Here is a 23,849-nt window from a genome sequence, read left to right on the forward strand (position 1 = left end):
AACTCGGAGTGGAGTTGTTAAAGGGCTATGTCTCGGCTGGCCATCCACTCCAACACAAGAGACATCAATATTTGACAAAAAGGATGGGTCTGGCAGGTCTTGCTCTCGCAGAACACTACGGGCTGCACCTGTGTCAACTAGGAATGTGGTAGGGTGGCCTTCAATGGGCAAAGTCACTGTGGCAAGTGGCCCCCCCTTATCCCCTGTAGACACTGCCATTACAGGGGTTACAGACACAGGCTTGCCAATTTCCTAATCATCGGGTTCCTCAATTATCGGAACCTCTTTCTCGGCTTTGGGGGCCGGGGCAGGCCTGGATGGTTTTCTTGGCTCTCTCTTGGGTTCTGGGCAGTCACTTTTAAAATGTCCTTTGGCTTTACAATTAAAGCAGAAACCATCCTCTGGTTTGGTGCCCCTGGGGACAGGGGTACTGCGTGATACCATAAGAGGGGCAGAGCTTGGCCTTCTGGGGGTCTGGGCAGATTCTAAGCCCCTAGCAACCAAAAGTAGGGTATCCAGGGGAACAACCTTATATTCAGGGCGTGCAGCAATGATTCCCTTGCGTATAGAGTCTTTAACACCTTGGACAAACGCACCTGACAGCATTTGTGAATGAATCTTGTCAGTAAGATCAAACCCCAAATCTGTAAACATTTGATACAGTCTTGCATGAAACCTTTCCACTGATTCTCCTTTATCTTGAATAACATCAGTAAGGCCAGCAGCCTGATCTGCAAGTTTGTCCTTAGCCCATTCTCTCAATTGGGTGCAAAAAGTTACTCCAGAGGGGTAATCAACATCGCTGCTGAGCAGATCTGTACTGAGGTGTCGGGCCATGCTTGGCCAATATGCATCCCCTGCTTTAATAGCACAAATGCTCAGTAGATCACGCCATGCGGCTGAATAAGTCTTTTGAATTTGAACTATCCCTCGGTAGAAGGGCATAGGCTGTTTTTCTGGGTCAGGGAGTGATTTCATTAGAGCACTAGCTTGAGTGGGATTGAAAGCAACATATTTAGGAGGGGCCCGTTCTCCCCGACCCTTGTGGCCGAAGGGATCATCGATAGAACGATGAGTTGGGGCTCCTGCAGCAAGCTCCGATGAGACATGGGACACCCTGTCCATCTCGTCATCATCGAATTCTATGATATTGGCTCTCCTGCGCGGTGCAGGGCCCGCATGAGGTGAAAGGATCGGTGGTTGGGATTGAGCCCCAGATGCAGGGGTGGCTAGCGAGTCATAACCTGGGGACAGGTAGTCACCGGGGATTACCGGCATCAGGGCTGAACTGGGGTCCGCCATATTGGAGGCGGGGAAAGGAGTTGCTTCAGGATTAAGGGAAGAAGCGGCGGCCATGTTTGATATGGGCACTTCCGGGGCAGACTGAGCCGGACTGGGCATGACCGGAACTTGGGGAGTGGCTTGGGGAAAGGGAGGGTAACCAGGGTAGGGCAGGGCCATGGGATATGGGAAGGGGTAGGGCCAGGCAGGGGAGGGCAAAAGAGTAGGGTGGGCAGGTACGGTTAAGGAGGTAGGATATTGGACTGGGGCGGAGCTGGTTATGGGAGGAGTCAGGACGGGATTAGTGGGGATGGATGCAGAAAGAGGAGTAGCAGCAAGGGAAGGAGGGGTAGTTAGTTGGGCGGGTGCTGATGGAAGGGGATTAACCATGGAGAGGGATTGCAGGGAGGAGGTGGCAGATGAGATGTTAGGAATAGGCATAGAAGGGAGCGTGGGGATGGCTGAGGATGATGGGACCGTTAGAGAAGGGGAAGGGGTAAAGAAAGATCCGTCAGAATTCAGGACCGGGCAGACAGGGGAGGTGATGGGATGGGATTCGGGAGGATTGGGAGTGGGGAACATGGTCAGCTGGCTATCACCTATGGCTGACTGAACCTTGGGGATAGACATCCCCTGGGCGCCATTTTGGGGCGCTGGCTGAGGGTAAACCCCAGCAACACAATTTTTATGATACACAAACAATTTCACACCTTTGTGATTTATCTCTTCCTCAACCCAACCTTCTAACTGAATAGCCTTCGCCACTCTGTACCATGCTTCAGCAGTCTTTAATAAATCATTATCTGTAAGCTTGCCTTTCATTTCTGCTAGTAACTTGCGCCAACTTTCTGGTTGCAATCTTCCACATGTCGGTACAGCAATTTTACATACTTTTGCAATCTTTTCAACACCTTTTACCATCTCTTCACCCTCTCTGTTCTCTACTAAATCACATGCTAACCAGCCCTTACTGGGCTTATCTAAATCCTGTCCCATAGTCCCTTTACCCCTATACCAGCGTCCTAGATATAGAGAGAGAGAAGGAAAATTGAACAGGAACGTCTACAATGCTCGACTGCCACCTGAGAATCGTGGGACTTTCCCAGGTGCGTCTTCCCAAAACGTAGACTAGTCACTGAATCCGCCTACCCGGGGTGGTAGACACGGATTGGAGCGAGGTGAGAAGTGTGTGACCAATCACTTCTCTTTTAAGAGGAATGGGAGTGGATAGTATAATAATATAGAAAGTGTAGGAAAGATGAAAGGCAAGGAAAAATCCTTAGAGACAGACACAGGAGTACATGAGACTCCTCATTAAACAAACAAGACAACAATACAGTTGAAATACAGTGCATGCATCACAGTTCAAATAAAACCAACAGTAATTCCTTTCCTTTACTCGTGTGCTTACTCCAAAGTCACCTCCCTCAATCCCGTAGTATCTTACTACCAACGGCCAAGGATAACAGCTAACACCGGTCCGAAATCCATATGCCTCCCTCGACACAGCAGCCCACTAATAGTGTCTGCGCTACCCTCACCCCTGTAGTGCCCCTATAAAAACCCACTTTATAAGTCCCACTACTCCGTGGTGATGAAGACAGCAATGCCTGCCCGAATTCACACACCACAAAAATAAAAATTGGAATAGCTCCAGCTCAGCGCTCAAAGCTGGAGGGTACCACCACTCTGCAAGCAGAGTAACGTGCACAGAGAAGCTAGCTAGGCTATCAAAGTGACACAAGAAGGATCCCCAGGAAACTATGAGTCTACACAATCTCCACAGATCCAACACACCTCTTTTTCCCTACAGCCCCAGCCACGAGGCTCCTAAAAGAGTTAAACAGGAAAAGATGACCCCCAGGAACACATCCACAGGTCAACCCCCCTTTTTCCCTACAACCACAGCACCGTGGTTCCTAAAAGGGGTAAAACAGGCAACAGAAGACCCAGGCAAATCCCCTCAGGTCCACCCCCCTTTATCCCAAAAGGGGTAAAATACAAACAGATAGACAGATATACTGAAGACCCAGGCAAGTCCCCTCAGGTCCACCCCCCTTTATCCCAAAAAGGGGAAAACAAGCAAGACAGAACCCCAGGCAAATCCCCTGCAGGTCCACCCCCCCTTTATCTCAAAATGGGGAAACAGGCAAACAATTCAAACACAATTCAAACACACCCAGGCAACAGATAGACTAAAATGCAGGTAAACAAGTGAGTAACGAGACACCGGGCAAGATATTACCTGTCTTTGATGTCCTCCCGGGAAGCAGTCACAGACACGTGGACGGGTCAATCAAAGGGGCCGGAACATACCGGTGGCTCTGCAGAAGTCTCTACCGTGTACCTGGAGGTGATCAATCTCCTTTCCTTCCCCCTGGATTCCTCCGTCCACCCTTGTCTTCCTTAGGACGGCTCACCGGCCGGACATAGCCCGATGCCCCACGTTGGGCGCCAAGTTGTTATGGTACTTTTTAGCAGTAAACCAAACTGTTTAAATGTCTATCTGTTCCTGTCCAAATCAATAAAATAAATTGCGTATATACGCTGAAGTAATTAAGTCTGACACACAAGGTTCAGGTTAAAATAACTTCGAGAAAATTTATTGGCAAGTGATTAAAAAGCGGACGCGCAGGTCCTTTTAAGAGACATTTTACGTCATCATTGATTATTAGAATATCAGCAAATAAACATCATTAATTGGATTAATTGTTAAGTGTCGGGATTAGTGTCCACCTATCAATATTATTAATTGGCTTGAAGACTAAGTGGTTAGTCCCGTGTCCACCCACCAAGAGGTGGGATTGTTCTGGACACGGGTGGGGGACAAGGGGTCTTGAGCGTCATTTTACACGGTCGGTGATCTCAGGCCTCGTGGCCAGGTGCAAGGTCTCTTATGAATAGAACATTTCATTACTACTGTGTTCTCATGGCCTTCAAACTATACTATGTTGCAAATCTAAGGAAAAGTCAGCAATTTCTGTGTTAATCATGTCTTTATAGAAAATACAGTCTTTGTTCTATTGTATTAGATGTGCTGGGAAATTCTGTCATGTAAGGTAGTTTTAAAATGAACAAGTTAGGTTATGAGGACAAAATGGAGTATTGAAGAAGTCAGGTTAGGAGGACAAAATGGAGGATTGTCACAGTATGAAGTTAAAATGGAGTTAGTGCAATAATTGAATACAAGTACAATAAGGTTTTTTAAATAATCCCACATCACTATTAACATTACATAATAATATGGTTGCTATTCCCATGGTGCCCTTCCTGTTATATTCTTATACCCTACCTCCTCTGGATTGTATGCTCCTTTGAGCAGGGTCCTCATCAACCTATTGTTCCTGTAAGATTTTGTAATTGTCTCATGTAATTGTTAAATTTCACCCTTTCTAATATATTAAATCGCTGAGGAATAAGCTGTCACTATATAAACACCAACATTAAAAATAATAATAATGCTCGCGCTAGTTCTTAAGGAATGTTTAATTTGTCCTGAAAAATAAGAGTTTGTGTCGGTCACGTTTCTTACAGTTTGCTTTAGCTTTGTAAAGACTTATTGTCTTTAGTGTTATACTGAAGACCTTTACAGTCTCTGTTAACATTATTTGTCTATCTGCGGGCAGGAAGGGAAGATGAACAGATGGATGAGTTCATGACGTTTCTGTGATTTTTCCACAATATCTGTATGTTAAAGTTAATTAGAATCATCAGGAATCTTACGATGAGAACTTTCTAGGGTTAGTATTTTAGCCAAAGTTTTGCGATTCTATTTTTCAATTCACTACAAGTCGGTGTTTAATAGATAAGATAATTCCTAATTTAATTTTTTTTGGGGGAAAAACAAAACATCGAGAGAATCGAGATATTAGAAGTAGATGATTTAGCGTTAGTTATTCTGTAGGCTCGTTGTAGTATAAAGGTTGTGCCCAGCTCAAGTTATGAATGGGTTAATACACCAACGTGCTCAGAGATCTCAAGCAATGTCTCACTAAGCGATTGCATTTGTGCCTCTTATCCGGGTATTCCTAACATTCCATTCCTTCAGCCCAGCTGCGTTCATTTACCTTAATAATTACTACAGCTGTCCACAGTCCTGTGTGTGTGTGTTTGTGTAATACATTTTTGCTGATTTGCTAGTGGGCGTAGTAAGTCACATTTCCTGCAACTCTGTTTTTGCCCCCCAAAATATTTTTTTTCCCTTTTTCAACCCCCCCCCCCATTTATTAAATCTTACAACACAGATGCTCCAATAACAGGAAGGTAAGAGTGCAAATTGCTCTACTTGTCCCTCTCTGTTTGATGCTTGATAGAAAGCTCACGAATTTTGCATCACATAATTATTTGCTAAGGGTTAATTGCATCCCAGTAGACTTCAGTGAGAAGATTGTATATCCTTTGCAAGTTTTTTTTTTTCTTCAGTCACGGGTCGGGCAGGGTTGTAAATCAGTGGTTCACAAACTAGTCCTCAAGGCAGGGCACAGCAGTAGGCTGAGTTTTGTCAGTATCGCCATTGGAACAGACTTGGAACAGATGCTCATATCCCGCACTGTTATTGTGCTTGGGGGACTGGACTGGGAACCAAAGCTGTACAATACATTCACTAACCTGGAAACTCGGGAGAATTGACGAGAAACCTGCAACTTTTTGGACCTAAATAGCTGATCCGGAAACCTTGTGAAGTGAAATAGCGATTCCCTTACAGTTCAGACTGTGGTTTTGGTAAGTGCTTCACACATTTTAGTGTTCAGAGTGGGGTTACTAACTTTGGTCCCAGCTGGGAAACAGTCCCTGCTGGTAAAATAACGCATGGCAGAAATTGATGTCATGGGTACTTAAAGGACCACTATAGTGCCAGGAAAACATACTCTTTTTCCTGGCACTATAGTGCCCTGAGGGGGCCCCCACCCTCAGGGACCCCCTCCCGCCGGGCTGGATGGAGAGGAAGGGGTTAAACTTACCTCTTTCTCCAGCACCGGGCGGGGAGCTCTCCTCCTCTCCTCCCTCTTCTCCTCCTCTTCGGCTAAATGGGCATGCGCGGCAAGAGCCAGTCTCATAGAAAAGTATTCTCAATGCGTTCCTATGGACGCTGGTGATTTTCACAGTGAGAAGCGCCTCTAGCGGCTGTCAATGAGACAGCCACTAGAGGCTGGATTAACCAATTTATAAATATAGCAGTTTCTCTGAAACTGCTATGTTTATAGAAAAAAGGGTTAACCCTAGATGGACCTGGCACCCAGACCACTTCATTAAGCTGAAGTGGTCTGGGTGCCTATAGTGGTCCTTTAATGTGTTCCCTTCCACTCTTGTTTTAATGCCCACTTCACTCTCTCTCCCTCCAATCTTTGGTTCTTCCACACACCACATTTCCTAGCAGTTTTTGACATCTTATCCATCAGTTTCTCCTCCCCTCTGACATGCGGTGTTTCCCCTTGTGATGTTTCCTTCCTCATAAATTGTACCAGGGCCCCTTAAACCTTTTGTCTTGTTAATATGTTGTATGTCAGATATCCCTTTTCCATCATTGTAAAGCACCGCGGTATATGTTGGAGCAGGGCCGCCATCAGGGCATGACAACCATAACAGTTGTCATGGGCCCGGCGGTCCTGGGGGGCCCCGAGCCCCACATACTGCTGCAGTAAGTAATGGCTGAGCTGGGGAGTTAAACAATCTCCCCAGCCAGCCTGCACTCAGCAAGGGGCCCGCACAGCCGTCCGTGGGCCCCTGCTGCTACTAATCATCTCCTCCGTGCAGGGCACACTGAGGGACAGCTATAGGGCCCTCCCAAAGACCCCACTAGGCTGCCCCTCAGTGTGCCTGTCTCAGAACACAGCCTCACTGAGCTGCCTGTAACACTGCTCAGGGCAGCTCCCTGCGGCTGGTTCTGCAGGAAGTGACATCACCAGTCACAGTGCAGAGTGAGCTGTGCGGAGCTGCCCTGAGCAGACTTACAGGCAGCATGTCAGCATTGTGAGGTTCCTTCAGAAGAGGACCACCAGAGAGGTAAGGTTTGGGAGCGTTTTGGGAGCACTGCATCCCCTGCTCCCTCTGCAGCCCCAACTCCCTCTGCAGCCCCTACCTCCCTGCTCCCACTGAATTCCCTACCCCTCTGCTCCCACTGCAGCCCTTACCTGCTGCTCCCACTGCAGCTCCTGCCCCCTGCACTGTGCGCAATGGTAGAGTTTTGCTTTTGGTAGTGGCTAGTGGGCTACCCAACTGCTCCCACTGCAGCTCCTATTACCCTTTGCACCCACTACATCCTGTCCCTCCTCTGCACCCACTACAGCCTCTATTCACCCTGTACCCTCTGCAGCCCCTTCCACTCACACCCTTTACAGCCCCTTCCTTTCGGCACCCTCTGCAGTCCCTACCCCTTTGCACGCACAAACATAAAGGGACACTATAGTTACCAGAACAACTAATTTATATTATACAGCTTAATGTAGTTGTTCTGGTGAGTATAGTTTACCACTGCAGGGTTTTTGCTGCAAAAACTGCCTTTTCAGAGAAAATGCAGTGTTTACATTGCCGCCTAGGAACACCTAGGCGCTTCCTGTGTCAGTGTTGCAAAATGTGCAGCACTGACATTCAACATCTCTGCATGTCGACGCTGAACGCTTGTCATAGAGAAGCACATATATATATATATATATATAGCGATTTTCGCTATATATATATGTGCACAGAGGGCCCCCTGCTACCTGTACGATGAAGAGGGGGCCCAGCAGCACACTCTGTCCTCCTTTACAGCTGCTCTCTGTCTAACTTTCCTGCACCCTGCGGCCGCCAGAGCGTTGCCACGGGTTACTATGGCAACGCTCCGCACAGCACGCAGGCCTGTCTCGTGAGACTTGGTCATAGAGGAGCTGGAAAGGAAGACAAAGTGTGCTGCTGGGCCCCCTCTTCAATGTACCGCGGCTGGCTCCCTCCACCATGCCACTGGATCAACAGGAAATGCGATCTCCCCCCTCCCTGGCACGGTAAGAACCAAGGAGGGGGGAATAAAATTGAAATAAACACAAATAAATAAAAAAAAATAATACTCCCCTCCCCCCTCTTTTACACACACACTGAATCCTTACAAGCACACTCTGCACTACACACACACACTACATTCACTCAAGATACTCTGCACTACACACACACTACATTCACTAACACACTCTGCACTACATTCACTCAAGATACTCTGCACTACACACACACTACATTCACTAACACACTCTGCACTACACACACACTACATTCACTAACACACTCTGCACTACATTCACTAACACACTCTGCACTACATTCACTAAACACACTCTGCACTACACACACTACATTCACTAACACACTCTGCACTACACACACACTACATTCACTAACACACTCTGCACTACATTCACTAAACACACTCTGCACTACACACACACTACATTCACTAACACACTCTGCACTACACACACACTACATTCACTAACACACTCTGCACTACACACACACTACATTCACTAACACACTCTGCACTACATTCACTAACACACTCTGCACTACATTCACTAAACACACTCTGCACTACACACACACTACATTCACTAACACACTCTGCACTACACACACACTACATTCACTAACACACTCTGCACTACACACACACTACATTCACTAACACACTCTGCACTACATTCACTAAACACACTCTGCACTACACACACACTACATTCACTAACACACTCTGCACTACACACACACTACATTCACTAACACACTCTGCACTACATTCACTAACACACTCTGCACTACATTCACTAAACACACTCTGCACTACACATACACTACATTCACTAAACACACTCTGCACTACACACACACTACATTCACTAACACACTCTGCACTACATTCACTAACACACTCTGCACTACATTCACTAACACACTCTGCACTACATTCACTAAACACACTCTGCACTACACACACACTACATTCACTAACACACTCTGCACTACATTCACTAAACACACTCTGCACTACACACACACACACTACATTCACTAACACACTCTGCACTACACACACACTACATTCACTAACACACTCTGCACTACACACACACACTACATTCACTAACACACTCTGCACTACATTCACTAACACACTCTGCACTACATTCACTAAACACACTCTGCACTACACACACACTACATTCACTAACACACTCTGCACTAAACACACACTACATTCACTAACACACTCTGCACTACATTCACTAACACACTCTGCACTACATTCACTAAACACACTCTGCACTACACATACACTACATTCACTAAACACACTCTGCACTCACTACAAACACCACATTTACTAAACACACTCTGCACTACACACACACACACACACACTACATTCACTAAACACACTTTGCGCTACAGACACACACTACATTCACTATACACATTTTGCTCTACACACACACACTACATTCACTATACACATTTTGCACTACACACACACTACATTCACTAAACACACTCTGCACTACATTCACTATACACTCTCTGCACTCACTACAAACACTACATTCACTAAACACACTCTGCACTACACACGCACTACATTCACTAAACACACTTTGTACTACACACACACTACATTCACTAAACACACTTTGCACTACACACACACACACACTACATTCACTATACACACGTTTCACTCACTACAAGCACACTACATTCACTACAAACACACTACATTCACTATACACACTACATCCACTACAAAAACACACACTCTGCATTCACTATACACAATCCTACATTCACTACACACACACTCTGCATCGAATGCATGCATACAAACATTACATACATTACACAAAACGTACAATCTGCATCCACTATACACACTGTATCCATGACACACATACCACATCCACTATACACATTCTACATCCACTATACACACTGCATCCATGACACACATACCGCATCCACTATACACACACACACACTTCATCCTTGTGGGCGGACTCGGGGCTGGCCCCGGGGGCCCAGATCTTGAGCTGTGTCAGGGGCCCTAAAATTTCTGATGGCAGCCCTGTGTTGGAGCTATATTAATGTAAAGATAATGCATTGCAAGTACTTCTGACCTGAACAAAAAAGTTTAGTTAATTCACGAAATTGTAACTTGATCCGAGTAACAACTCAGTTGTTCAATTTAAGTCAAAATGGAAAAACAAATCCCCCAACTCAGTCTAGTGGGAAATTGTTTCCAAGTCAGCTGGTTTAGTCAATTTTCCTTTGTTGAGCTTCATGTTAGTAAAGTTTTCACTAAACAAGAGATTTGATCATTTTTTTATTTTCATTTTTTTACCAAAGCAAATAGCTAGGTCTAAGTTTTGCAGTTTTTTAAGTTACGCCAAACTGCTGTTTAGTGAATAACCCATTAATTTTTTTCTGCATAAGCAAGATAAGATAAGATATAGTTCTGTTAATTTAATTACATTAGTAGTCTAGGCCGCATAACCAAGGCTTAACAGAGTGGTGGCTACGAGTGCTGGCTGAGCCTGTGTTTTTGTTAAACTCTCCTTTAATGGATCCTTTATTCATGTTTTTTATGCACCGAGTAGGTTATAAGACGTTGTAGCAGAACAGCTTCTCAAACTGCATCAGTTTTAAAACCATGCATGTGTGTGGAGTTCAGAGTGCCCGGCTTGTACTTTGTTTATGTAATTAATTTGTGAACTCCATCGCCTTCTACAACACAAAATTGGACTGCATACATTGTAAGATCTTCTCTTGGTCCTCAATGAAAGCAATGCTGCAGGAGGTCTAATAATTAGCACAATAACAAACAATATTAACACTAAGTGATATTCTAAATAACATTCTGTGTCTGCAGCTCTTAACGAGTCGTCCCTAATGAAATAGTGATTGGGATATGTATACTGAAACAGGGAGAGAGCCTGAGTGACCTCTTCACAGCAACCCATCCCCCCACCCATTCAAATCCATCCATCCATCCATCCATCCACCCATTCAAATCCATCCATCCACCCATCCATCCATCCATCCATCCACCCATTCAAATCCATCCATCCATCCATCCACCCATTCAAATCCATCCATCCATCCATTCATCTAGCCACCCATCCATCCATCCACCCACCATCCACCCATCCACCAACCAATCCATCCACTCCCACCATCCACCCACCCATTCAAATCCATCCATCCATCCACCCACCCATTCAAATCCATCCATCCATTCATCTAGCCACCAATCCATCCATCCATCCACCCAACATCCACCCACCCATCCACCAACCAATCCATCCACTCCCACCATCCATTCATCCATCCATCCACCCATTCAAATCCATCCATCCATCCACCCACCCATTCAAATCCATCCATCCATCCACCCATTCCAATCCATCCACCCACCCACCCATTCAAATCCATCCATCCATTCATCTAGCCACCCATCCATCCATCCACCCACCATCCACCCACCCATCCACCCATCCACCAACCAATCCATCCACTCCCACCATCCATCCATCCACCCACCCATTCAAATCCATCCATCCATCCACCCACCCATTCAAATCCATCCATCCATCCATTCATCTAGCCACCCATCCATCCATCCACCCACCATCCTCCCATCCACCAACCAATCCATCCACTCCCACCATCCATTCATCCATCCACCCACCCATTCAAATCCATCCATCCATCCACCCACCCATTCAAATCCATCCATCCATCCACCCATTCAAATCCATCCACCCACCCACCCATTCAAATCCATCCATCCATTCATCTAGCCACCCATCCATCCATCCATCCATCCACCCACCCATCCACCCATCCACCAACCAATCCATCCACTCCCACCATCCATCCATCCATCCACCCACCCATCCACCCACCCATTCAAATCCATCCATCCATCCACCCACCATCCACACATCCATCCATCCACCCATCCACCCATCCATCCACCCATCCACCCACCCATCCACCCATCCACCAACCAATCCATCCACTACCACCATCCATCCATCCATCCACCCAAACCCTGTTTCAGATTAAGATTATCTGCTTTATGTACAGGTTCATTAAAATCTAAGTAAACCTTATTTGCTATCTATAGAAGTTGAATGTTAATCCATTAAAGCCAACTCTAATGTATAATATTAATGTATTAAAGTTGGCTAATTATGGATTAACATTGTATGTTCAGAAAGTAACAATTGAGATTTATTTCGGTATCATTGTACATTGTACATACACTAAGTGCAGGGTGACTCCAACTCAAAGTTCGCCCACCCAAACCCATCCACCCATCTATCCACGCATCCAAACCCATCCACCCACCCATCCATCCATCCATCAATCCAAATCCATCCATCCACCAACCCACCATCCATCCATCTATCCACGCATCCAAACTCACCCACACATCCATCCATCAATCCAAATCCATCCATCCACCAACCCACCATCCATCCATCTATCCACGCATCCAAACTCACCCACCCATCCATCCATCAATCCAAATCCATCCATCCACCAACCCACCATCCATCCATCTATCCAGCCACCCAAATCCTGTTTCGGTTTTTGTTCAAGTTCATTAAAATCAAAGTAAACTTTATTTGCTATTTATAGAAGTTGAATGTTAATCCATAATTAGACAACTTTAATGTATGTTGATTTTAAATGTAAGAGACAATGATTCATTAAAGTATTACTTCAGAAAGTAAGAATTGAGATTTATTTCGGTATCATTGTACATTGTACACTAAGCGCAGGGTGACTCCAACTCAAAAAAGTTCACACTTCAAAACGGATGTCTGATTAGACTCATTTTAATTTGTAAAAAAGTTTATTTATTTTTTTAACCCCTTAAGGACTGGACTGTTTTTGCGATGTTGTACATTTGCGACAGGCATCTTTTTGACACTTTTGTGGTGTTTGTGTTTAGCTGTAATTTTCCGCTCTCTCATTTACTGTTCCCATACAAATTATATATTGTTTTTTTCAGGACAAAAGGGGCTTTCTTTACATACCATTATTTATATAATCTCATGTAATTTAATTTAAAAAAAATGAAAAAATATGATAAAAAATTGAAAAAAAAACGTGTTTTTTGACTTTTACTTGGAAAATCTTTTACTCATCTACAAAAGCGAATGAAAAAAACTGCTAAATAGATTTAAAATGTTGTCCTGAGTTTAAAAATACCCAGTGTTTACATGATTTTTTGCTTTTTTTTGCAAGTTATAGGGCTATAAGTACAAGTAGGATATGGCGGTTTCAAAACATACATTTTAAAAATGTATCACTCGTGGCATTGTAACACTATTATCTGTCATAAATCTCTGGAAAACACTCCACATGTATATATATTTTTTAAAGTAGACAACCCAGGGTATTCATCTAAGTATATTTTGACACTTTCTATGCATCCATTTTACCACCAGTCTATGCCAAACTTCACATAGGTATTTTTTTTTTTTTTTTTCACATACATTGCAATTCAGGTATAAACTTACAGATCCTGTTATGTCTTGCTGCCAAAAAACACACTAATATGTGTTCAGCAACATCTCCCGAGTACAGTGATACCACCCATGCATAGGCTTGTTGAGTTGTTTGGGGGCTAAAAGGCCCAATTTGGTAGGTGCGCATATCCATTTTCCAACTTGGAATTTTGACATGTAGTCAACCTGCGCACATGTCCTATTTGGGACATTTGTAAAGCCGGCCAATGTATTTTACCCCCACCAAACCATATATTTTTGGAAAGTAGACACCCTAGGGTATTTCAAATGGTGGTTTTTTAACACTTTCCATGCACTAATTCTACCACCAGACTTAGTCAAATATTTAGGTAGTCCTTTTTTGTGTGTTTTTTTTCACACACATTGTACTTTAGGCATGAATTAACAGATCGTGTTATGTGTCACTGCCAAACAACACGCCAATATGTGTTCAGCAACATCTCCCGAGTACAGTGATACCACCCATGCATAGGCTTGTCAGATTGTTTGGGGGCTAAAAGGCCCAATCTGGCAGGTGCGCATATCCATTTTCCAACTCAGAATTTTGACATGTAGTAAACTGGCGCCCCTGTCCTATTTGGGCCAATGTATTTTACCCCCATCAAACCATATATTTTTGAAAAGTAGACAACTCAGGGTATTTTGAATGGTGGTAGTTTAATACTTTTCATGCAATAATTCTACCACCAGCCTTTGGCAAACTTTTGGGTAGTAATTTTCTTCGTGTTCTTTGACACATACATTGTACTTTAGGCATGAATTAACAGGTCCTGTTATGTATCACTGCCAAACAACACCCCAATATGTGTTCAGCAACATCTCCTGAGTACAGTGATATCACCCATGCATAAGTTTGCTGGGTTGTTTGGGGGCTAAAAGGCCACAATCGAGACTTGTACATATCAGTTTTTCAACTTCATATATAGGTATGCTTGGCCTATCTTCAGTTTGGCATATTTTTGCATCCCCCAGTTAATGTTAACATCATGAAAGTTAATATTTTTATAAAGTAGACATTCCAGGGTATTGTATATGAGGTGTTTTCACATCCTTCCCCCAACCATTGTGCTAAACAAATTTCAGAGAACGTGCATGGTGGTAATTTTTAAATTCTGCTTTTTATGCACACGTCATCTGGTTTTGGCCAGCCAGTTATATGTTACTACCATAAAACTTTTTTAACCAAATCTGCAGGTATCAAATGCACCTTTAGCAGCATTCTCTAAACTAACTCCTGCAAAAAGAATCTAAGTGGAGATTTGGGGGAAGGAAACTGACTAACTATAATGTGCTGCTTTCAAAAGAAAAAAAAAACAGTGCAAAGGGGTGTCTGTCGTTTTCCCTTTTTTATAACAGACCCAGCAACATTTCAGGGGATTTGTGTTTTTTTGCAGTTGGCGGTATCTTAAAAATAAAATGTCTGGACTCCTCTGGCACCGTTGTTCAAACTTCTCCAACCATCTCCATAAATTATTGTGGAAATCAGCTTGAACTGAAATTGGAGAAAGGTGTTTCTTTCTGGATTTATTTTTTTAAAGAGTAAAAATGAATTATGTGTCGCTACTTGCATCAGGTAGATAGCCACCTTTTTATACCAGGTTTTTGTCTTTCTTAAGATAAGATATGGCTGCGTCAGCTAATCAGCCAAATAAACACCCCCATGTGCATTTTATAAGCCCTGATGCAAACAGGTTTGGTCTGTACTCTGCCTCGGACAGTGACGTCTGACATGCTTTCGTCATGGATGGTGGTTAGTATATTAACATCCTTCCTGTCCTTAAATTTTATTGCAAGCACTTTAGCTTTGTGCAGACCTTTACATTCACTTTTTTTTTTTATTTGGCCTCTATAAAAGGTCTGGGAAAATCCTTGGCATATCTTCTCACAATGCCACAGGCCAGTATCTAGAAACCCTAAAGAGTTTGAAACAAACGGACAATGCTATAAAAGTTGTCCACATAAAGGACCTGGGTCAAAATCGGACGCAGTGTCAGTGGCGTCAGAGTCTGACTAACACAGAGTTACTAACACACAATTTTTTTTTTTTATACTAAAAACAGACTAAAACTGATAAAAACAAACTAAATGAGACTAAAACTTCCGTTAGCAGCAATCTGTAAGCTAACTCCTGCAAAAAGAATCTAACTGGAGATTTGGGGGAAGGATACTGACTAACAGAAATTTGCCACTTTCAAAATAAAAAAAATAAAAAAATCAGGAACAAGTATTATAAAAATGTATTTTCTGTGTGGTAGACCTTAAAACATGCTCCGATACACAGTCCAGGTTTGGTAGGGCAATCGGGACAGTGAAAAGGGGTGTCTGTCCTTTTCCCTTTTTTATAACAGACCCGGCAACGTTTCTGGGGATTTCTTTTTTTTGGTGTTGGCGGTATCTTAAAAATAAAATGTCTGGGCTCCTCTTGCACCGTTGTTGGTACTTGACCATCTCCATAAATTATTGTGGAAATCAGCTTGAGCTGAAATTGGAGAAAGGTGGTTCTTCCTGGATTCATTTTTTTAAAGAGTAAAAATGAATTATGTGTTGCTACTTGCAACAGGTAAATAGCCACCTTTTTATACCAGGCTTTTGTCTTTCTTAAGATAAGATAAGGCTGCATTAGCTGATCAGCCAAATCAACACCCCCCATGTGCCTGTTATAAGCTCGGATGCAAACCGGTTTTGTCTGTACCCTGCCTCGTACAGTGACGTCTGACATGCCTTCGTTATGTATGGTTGTCAGCATGTGCACATCCTTCCTGTCCTTAAATTTTAGCGCAAGCAGTTCAGCTTTGCACAGGAATTTGCAATCACCTTTTTTTAATTTGGCCTCTATGAGCGGTCTGGGGAAATCCCTGGCATTTCTTCTTACAGTGCCGCAGGCCAGTGTCTGCAAACTATAAAGAATTTTAAACAAGTGGACACTGCTGTAAAAGTTGTCCACATAAAGGTGGTAACCCTTATTGAACAAGGGGGACAGTAGGTCCCAAACCAGTTTCCCACTTGTCCCCAGAGAGTCAGGACAGCCAGGAGGGTTCAGTTGAGCATCTTTCCCCTCATATATACGAAAGGCAAATGTGTAGCCACTTTCGCTCTCGCACAGTTTGTATACTTTAATGCCATACCTAGACCGCTTTGAGGGGATATACTGTTTGAACCCTAATCTCCCTTTATATTTCATTAGGGACTCATCAATAGATACATCTTGTTGGGGGGTATAAACTTCAGAAAATCTGTTCTGAAGATGGTCTACCAGAGGGCGAATTTTATGAAGCCTATCATATTGGGGGTGATCTCTGGGGTGACAGAGCGTGTTGTCGTTGAAATGTAAGTATCTCAGCAGCAGCTCATATCTTGGTCTAGGCATTGTTTGGGAGAATATAGGAGTCGAACAAATTGGGTTGTTGCTCCAGTAGGAACGGATTGATGGCTTCTTTATTAACCCCATGAGCATGGTAAGCGCCCAGAATTTTTTAAGTTCAGGGACATCTGTGGGGTGCCAAGCATGCTCCCTGACTGTATAGCTACCTGGATTCGTCTCAATAAATTGACTAGCGTATAAATTAGTCTGGGAAACAATCTCCTCCCAGATGGTATCCCCTAAAAATAGCTCAATATATTGTGTAGGGGAGAAGTCAACCACATTCACATTAATGCCTGCGTTGGCACTAAAAGGGGGGATGTTGGGCTCAGCTGACTGTGGAGGTACCCAGTCCTCCTCCACATTTGGCGTAGCAGGGGGAGCACAGCTTCTTTTAGCAGCTGGCTCACACACAGATGACGACATGTCACTAGATGTGCTGCTAAACTGACCTGGGTCAAAATCGGATGCAGTGTCAGTGGCGTCAGAGTCTGACGCCAAGAAGGCATGCCTCCTCCAAGCTGTACATGCGCTGCATGTTTCACACTAACAGACTAAACTAACAAAATACTAAACACAATTTTTTTTTTATATTTTTTTTTTTATATATATATATTTTTTTATTTTTTTTTATTTTTTTTTAACACTAAAACAGACTAAAACAGACTAAAACAGTAATCCCTAAACTAACTCCTGTTACAAAAATCTAATGGAGATTTGGGGGAAGGAAACTGACTGACTACGACAGACTACGACAGACTACGACAGACTACGACAGACTACGACAGACTACGACAGACTACGACAGTCTAAGACAGTCTAAGACAGTCTAAGACAGTCTAAGACAATCTAAGACACAGATCTTTAAAATAAAGTTAACCCTTAAGGGCAAAAAAAAATACAGACAGTACCAATGCACTGTCTGTAACAGATCTGGCAGGGAAGGGGTTAAAAAGGGATTTTTTTTTTCACTACAGATACTTTTGACAACTCTGGAACAACTGCTGCAACAATATATCACGATCTCTGTCTCTCTCGCCTCACAAAACGCTACAGAGGGGAGAGAGGCAGAGATCAGTGTCAAAGTGAGTGTTTGTAACACCCACTTTGACACCAGCCAATTGTGAGCGATCGCGGATCGCTCACATGCCGCAATTGGCTGTTACTATCTGCCTGGGATGCCAGGCAGATAGTAACAGCGTGATTTCGGCGGAAGTTTTCGCCGATCGCTCCTGCCGCCCGTTTTCCGTTAGGACGGTTCAGGACCGTCCTCGGTCGGCAACGCAAAAATGCCGAGGACGGTCCTGAACCGTCCTGCGTCCTGAAGGGGTTAAATGGGAACGACTTCATGAATATTCAGTACATGTGGATGCTTCCTGGTTTCAAAATATATATATATTTTTTTAGTTATTTTTTATTGTACTTTTATTTTAATTTTCCAAATGTTTTTGCTGTCACCATAGGGAATACATTATCACAGTAGGCAACTCTGTTCCACCATGTTTTATCAATAGTTGCAACTCTCTGTTTACTTTTTTTAGCCATCACTTCCAATTGTCCAGGGGCAGACTGAGAACCCTCAGGGCCCCCGGGCAAAATAAATCAAGGGCCCCCTTACAGGCCCCACCCATACTCCGCAGCAAGCGCCACTCTTGTCCCGCCTCCATGCACCGCCTCCAGCCACACCCTACACAATCTTTAGACACAAGGAACAAAAGTGCAATAATCCCTTTGAGGCCCCAGTAGAGACTACAATTGAGGGCTAATGGGCCATGGAGGGGGGTCTTTCTAGCAGAGGCTATCTCAGTGTCCTTTAGAGAGTGTGTTAGAAAGAATCCCCTCCAGGCCCCATTAGAGACTACAATGGAGTCTAATAGGCTTGGAAGGGGGTCTTTCTAACAGAGGCCATCTCAGCATCCCTGCTGGAAACAGTCGTCTCCAGGCCTCAGTAGAGACTACTGGAGGCCATGGAGGGGGAGGGGGGGGGGTCATTCTAGCAGAGGCTATCTCAGTGTCCTTTAGAGAGTGTGTTAGAAAGAATTTCCTCCAGGTCCCAATAGAGACTACAATGGAGTCTAATGGGGCCTGTAGGGGGGTCTCTCCAACACTCCTATTCACAATATAGCAACACAACATAGCTTGCTGATACCTAGGCCAAGTTGGCTCCTCTTACCTTAATTACTGTTGCTGGCTGGCAGTCTGTGGGCTTGCTGGAAGGCTGTGGGCTCACTGGCTGCGGCTGGCAGGCTGTGGGTTTGCTGGTGTCAGGATCGGGACAGGGATCCAACACGCAGAGTACAAACAGGTGGTAGGTACGTATACCGGACCTTAGAATGGCCGGACTTAACGTAAGGAGTAAGTAGAGAATGGTCTAAGAACAAGCCGAGGTCGAGGGAACGAGAGGACAGGTAAGCGAGAGACAAGCCGAGTCAAAGTTTATCTGGGATTGGTCAAAGCTGCATTTCTCCAATTTGCAGTACAGGCCATGTTGAAGAAGCTTGCGCAATACCCTTCTGACTTGTCTGTGGTGAGTCTCAATCTCTCTAGAGTGTATAAGTATATCATCCAGATATACAATAATGCAGTCATGTTGAAATTCTCTAAGAACTTCATTGATCAGGTCCTGAAATACTGCCGGAGCATTACAGAGACCAAAAGGCATCACTGTGTATTCATAGTGCCCATAACGGGTATTAAACGCCGTCATCCACTCGTGTCCCTGCTGAATTCTCACCAAGTTATACGCCCCTCTGAGATCTAACTTGGTGAAAATCTTGGAGCCTTTTAGACGATCAAAGAGCTCGGTAATCAAAGGAATTGGGTAGGCATTTCTAATGGTTATTTTGTTCAAACCTCGATAATCAATGCAAGGTCTTAGTGTACCATCCTTCTTTTTAACAAAAAAAAACCCAGCCCCGGCAGGGGAGGAGGATCTCCTAATGAATCCTTTTTCAAGGTTCTCACGAATATACTCCTCTAAGACTAAGTTCTCTTTAGTGGACAACGGATATACATTACCCCTGGGGGGCATAGTACCAGGTAGTAGATTAATCTTACAATCAAAAGACCTGTGTGGAGGTAAAGTATCAGCATTCTTTTTGTCAAATACTGCCTTTAAATCCAGGTACAGGGACGGTATTTGTACCTCTGTAGAGTAGGTAGAATTAATCGGTGTGTTGCGCAAAGTGGTGACACTGTCCGTAAGCACCTGTCCTGACAACCCTGACCCCATGAGATTATCTCCCCTAATTCCCAATCAATAATAGGGTTATGTCTTTTTAACCAAGGATACCCCAGGACTATGGGAACAGAAGGAGAAGAAATAAGCAATAAAGATATGTCTTCCTCGTGTAAGATACCAACAGTTAATTTAACGGGTATGGTTTCACGGAAAATAACAGGCTCAACTAAAGGACTACCATCTATGGCCTCAACGGCCAAAGGTGTCTCCCTTAACTGGGATGGGATAGCGTGTTTGGTAACAAAAACTTGGTCGATAAAGCTCTCAGCAGCTCCGGAATCAATCAATGCCATAGTTTCTAGTACTCCCTTCTCCCAAGTTAAAGAAACGGGTAGCAGAAGCCTGTGATCTTTATAATTAAGATTAGAGGACAAAATAGAAACACCCAAGGCCTGTCCTCTAGAGAAACTTAGGTGCGAGCGTTTCCCGAGCGATTAGGACAATTTAGGCGTAAATGACCTCTGACTCCACAGTACATACACAACCCCTCCCTTCTTCTGTACTGTCTCTCCTCTTCTGAGAGTATTGCCTATCTGCATAGGTTCTGGAAAAAGTGAGGTTGTGGATTCAGAACTTTGAAATGAAGGAGCTAGTTTAAAGGAAGGTCTACGGTTTCTCTCTCTCGTGTTCTGCCTCTCTCTTAAACGTTCGTCAATGCGAGAAATAAAAGAAATTAAATCCTCCAAATTTTCAGGAAGCTCTCTAGTAGCAACCTCGTCAAGGATTATGTCTGATAACCCGTTTAAAAATACATCTATATAAGCCTGTTCATTCCACTTAACCTCTGCCGCCAAAGACCTGAACTCTAGTGCATAATCCACAAGTGTTCGGTTATCTTGTCTAAGGCGCAACAGTAATCTAGCTGCATTGACCTTTCTACCTGGAGGGTCAAAAGTTCTTCTGAAAGCAGCTACAAAGGCATTATAATTATATACTAACGGATTATCATTTTCCCACAATGGATTGGCCCATCTCAAAGCTTTCTCAACAAGTAATGTGATAATAAATCCAACCTTCGCCCTATCTGTAGGATAGGAGCGGGGTTGTAATTCGAAATGGATACCTATTTGGTTTAAGAAACCACGACACTTCTCTGGAGAACCACCATAACGTACAGGTGGAGTGATACGGGAAGAAGCACCTACAGTGGCTACCTCTAGACCTGAACTCGCAGGAGAGATAGAAGTATTACACATCTCCTCTGGTTGATTACCAGAACGAGATAGTAACGCCTGTAGTGCTAGAGCCATCTGGTCCATTCTGTGATCCATGGCGTCGAACCTAGAGTCAGAAGGACCAACCTGAGTGTTTGTACCTGCAGGATCCATTGGCCCTGTCGTAATGTCAGGATCGGGACAGGAATCCAACACGCAGAGTACAAACAGGTGGTAGGTACGTATACCGGACCTTAGAATGGCCGGACTTAACGTAAGGAGTAAGTAGAGAATGGTCTAAGAACAAGCCGAGGTCGAGGGAACGAGAGGACAGGTAAGCGAGAGACAAGCCGAGTCAAAGGGTAACAGAGGTAAACAGGGTAGTACAAACAAGCCGGGTCAGAACCAAAGAGACAACTAGAATACAAGAGCACTGAGTGACTAGACAGGCTAGAACCACGACAGGGCAATGAGCAGATGCCGAAAGCCTTACTTTATACCTTGATTCTAGAGGGTAATCACGCCCCCGACGAGTCCTGATTAGTGCTCGGGACTTGACTGACAGGTCGACCCGGGTTGGTGTCATGACGTCGACTACTGAGCGTCGCGTCATTTAAGGAAGTGGATCCCTCGCGGTCGGCTTGTAAATGGCCGAGAGAACCGCGAGGAACGGAAGAAACAACCCCTCTGGGAGGATAAACGTCTAAGTCTCTCACCTCCTCTGAGGTAGAGACTACAGGTACCCTGACAGCTGGCAGGCTGTGGGCTTGCTGGCTACTGCCGGCAGGCTGTGGGCTTGCTGGCTGCGGCTGGCAGGCTGTGGGCTTGCTGGCTGCGGCTGGCAGGCTGTGGCTTGCTGGCTGGCAGGCTGTGGCTTGCTGGACGGCAGGCTGTAGCTTGCTGGCTGCGGCTGGCAGGCTGTGGGCTTGCTGGCTGTAAGCCTGTGGCTTGCTGTAGGCCTGTGGGCTGGCTACTGGCCTGTGGGCTAACTGGTGGCCTGTGGGCTGGCTGGCTGGCTACTGACCAGCCTGTGGGCTGGCTGGTCGGCCTGTGGGCTGGCTGGCTGGCTGGCATGTGGGCTGGCTGGCTTGCTGGCTACTGGGGCACTTGTAGATTATTTAAAGAAATAATCCATGCACAATAACCACTACTGCTCTGTGTAGTGGTTATGGTGCCAGTAGGTTTTTGACAACTTACCTGGGGCCTGCTGGGATATGAGGCTGTAGTAGGGTATAGGAGCAGTGGTGCAATGTGTGAGGGGTGCAGTGTGTGTGAAAGGTTCTTCTTACTCCCCCTCCCTCTCTTCTTACTCCCCCCTCCCTCTCTTCTTACTCCGCCCTCCCCCCTCTTCTTACTCCCCCCTCCTCCCTCTTCTTACTCCCCCCTCCCCCCTCCCTCTCTTCTTACTCCCCCTCCCTCTCTTCTTACTCCCCCACTCCCTCTCTTCTTACCCCCTCCTCTCTTCTTACCCCCTCCTCTCTTCTTACCCCCCTCTCTTCTTACCCCCCCTCCCTCTCTTCTTACCCCCCTCCCTTCTTACTCCCCCCTCCACTGTAGCGTGGCCGAGCTGCTCTGCTGTCCGCGGTGCCCGGCCGGAGTGATAGGAAGGTGCACACTGAGTGTGCACTTCCTGTGAGTCCGGCCGGGTACAGGAAACAGAAACTCCGTGCGGAACAGGAGTTTCTGTTTCCTGTACCCGGCCGGACTCACAGGAAGTGCACACTCAGTGTGCACCTTCCTATCACTCCGGCCGGGCACCGCGGACAGTAGAGCAGCTCGGCCACGCTACAGGGGAGGTGAGAAGCAACTGCAGCCGCCTGAGCGCTCTTAACAGAGCGCTCAGGCGGCTGCAGCATTTAAAGGGCCGGCCCTGAACTCGGCCGGCCCCCTCAGAGTGTGCCGCCGTGCCCCCTGATGGTGGGCCCCCCTCCTGGCCGGGCCCTCGGACCATGCCCTAGGTGCCCGACCGGTCAGTCCGCCCCTGCTCTTGTCTCAAATCCCAAGCTATCCTTTAGATTGTAAGCTCACGGGCTATCTAGCTTTGTATAAAATAGCTTAAATGGCTAGATCTCAGCTTACGGGCAGGGCCCTCTCTACCTTTTGTATTTGTCTGTGGATATTGTACGTTCTCCACTAATTATACAGCTATGCGGAATCTGTTGGCGCTTTATAAATAACAGTAATAAATAAATAAATGTACTCCTATTATACTGTTATATAATGTGGTTTCATACCACATCAGATTGAAT

At 45.0% G+C, this 23,849-nt stretch overlaps 1 protein-coding gene across 2 annotated transcripts in view; it reads left to right on the plus strand.

Annotated features, from left to right (window-relative positions):
• Positions 1-5,494: 5,494 nt before the first annotated feature.
• Positions 5,495-23,849, plus strand: part of LOC134568980 (potassium voltage-gated channel subfamily C member 3-like) — a 41,026-nt gene continuing 22,671 nt past the window's right edge. Inside the window, exon 1 of one of the 2 annotated variants that reach the window (XM_063427746.1) lies at positions 5,495-5,544. The gene's annotated coding sequence lies outside the window, so the exon portion shown is untranslated. Of the gene's footprint in view, positions 5,545-5,768; positions 6,004-23,849 lie in introns of those variants that run through there. The other variant, XM_063427745.1, reaches the window with a different exon arrangement.

Source organism: Pelobates fuscus, chromosome 7 (assembly GCF_036172605.1).
Source record: "Pelobates fuscus isolate aPelFus1 chromosome 7, aPelFus1.pri, whole genome shotgun sequence".
Classification (NCBI taxonomy): Eukaryota; Metazoa; Chordata; class Amphibia; order Anura; family Pelobatidae; genus Pelobates; species Pelobates fuscus.